At 46.7% G+C, this 1,625-nt stretch overlaps 1 non-coding gene across 1 annotated transcript; it reads right to left on the bottom strand.

The window, feature by feature from the left end:
- Positions 1-1,318: 1,318 nt before the first annotated feature.
- LOC117803150 lies at positions 1,319-1,421 on the bottom strand. Its single transcript, XR_004626853.1, has one exon. It is a non-coding gene; the product is annotated as a U6 spliceosomal RNA (small nuclear RNA).
- Between the last annotated feature and the right edge of the window lie 204 nt (positions 1,422-1,625).

The raw sequence follows: 1,625 nt of genomic DNA, 5'->3' as shown, positions 1-1,625 counted from the left end.
TCTGCTACTTCGGTCTCGTCTCCTGGGTATTTGTTTATTCCTTTGCTTTATGAACATTAAGTGTCTGCTGTGTGCTAGGCCCTATTTCAAATGCCGGGGACCCCACACTGAGCTGTCCCAGTGTGGTCCCTGCCAACGGGGGCCACTGTCTGGAAAGGAGCACAGTGGAACAGTCAAGTACCACCCTCCCTTGAGAAAAAGGAAGTGCAGCCAGCCCTGTGACAGGCTGCGAACACCTTTGTTGGACTAGAAAAAGGTGCCCGTTGCTCCAGCCATTTTACTGCCGTCTGTGGGAAAACGGTCACACCAGGGTTCGTATCCATGACCCATGGCAGACCGGTGGTCAGAGGAGGGGCCGGAGACACGCCATGCTGGCCGCTGAAATTTGAAGGCTGAGTAGGATGAGTGGCTGAGAAGAGTGTTGGGTGGCTCCGTGCCAGCTGCCTTTGCTAAGCTGGAGCCTCCTTTCTCAGAATGCCCTTCCCTGCGTGCTCTCGGACAAGGCTGGCTCCATGCGAACTTTCTGTGAAGTTCGGAGGGTGGAGATGGAGCCGCAGCCAGGGGACGCAGGAGCTTTTGGGGCTCCCATGAGGATGCCGGCCACAGACTCAGGAAAGCTGCTCACCCACACCTACAGCCTAAGGTCAAATTCCAGAGTGAAACCCCTTCCTGAAAAAATCACTCCTAGGGGCATCTGGGTGGCTCAGTCAGTTAAGCGTCTGCCTTGGGTTCAGGTCCTGCTTCTCTCTCTCCCTCTGTCCCTCCCCCACCCTCCCCCACTCAAGCTTGCTCGCTCTCTCTCTTTCTCTCAAATAAATAAATAAAATCTTAAAAAAAACATCACTCCTAGAGTCTCTGCCTCTCTGAGCAAAGGGATCAATGCAAGGACTAGCAAGAGGTAGGGCTGGAAGGATAAGCAAGAGTTAGATGGTGAAAAGTCATTGGAGTTTTTCTTTTAATTGAGATGTAATTTGCATACTCTAAGCTTCATTTTTTTTTTTTTTTAGCTTCATCCTTTTAAAGTGTACGATTCGGTGTTTTCAGCACATTCATAAAATTGTGCAACTATCACTACTATCTCATTCCAGAACATTTTCATCACCCCAAAAAGAAACCCCATATCATTAGCAATCACTCCCCATCCTTTCCTTCCTTGAGCCTCTGGAAACTATTAATCTACTTTCTGTCTCTTTGAATGCGCCTCTTCTAGACATTTCATATAAATGGACTCATACAATATGTGGCCTTTTGTGTCTGGCTTCTTTCACTTAGCATAAGGCTTTTGAGGTTCATCCAAGTTGTTGCATATATTGGTACTTTTTTATTTGAATGCTTCACGGATTTGCATGTTATCTATGTGCGGGGGCCATGCTAATCTTCTCTGAATTGTTCCAATTTTAGTATATGTGCCGCTGAAGCAAGCTCTATTGGTACTTTAAGAGTCACTGAATAATATTTCGTTGTATGGACATACCACATTTTCTTGATCCATGCATCTGTTAATGGACACTCAGCTACCTTTTGGCTGTTATGAATAATGCTGCCATGAACCCTGGCATGCACAAGTTCTGTGTGGACACCATTTGTTTTCAAATCTCTTGGCTATACACCTAGAAGTGAAACTG

Source organism: Ailuropoda melanoleuca, chromosome 7, assembly GCF_002007445.2.
Source record: "Ailuropoda melanoleuca isolate Jingjing chromosome 7, ASM200744v2, whole genome shotgun sequence".
Lineage (NCBI taxonomy): Eukaryota > Metazoa > Chordata > Mammalia > Carnivora > Ursidae > Ailuropoda > Ailuropoda melanoleuca.
The sequence above is the reverse complement of the archived record's forward strand: the minus strand, read 5'-3'. Positions and strand labels throughout refer to the sequence as shown.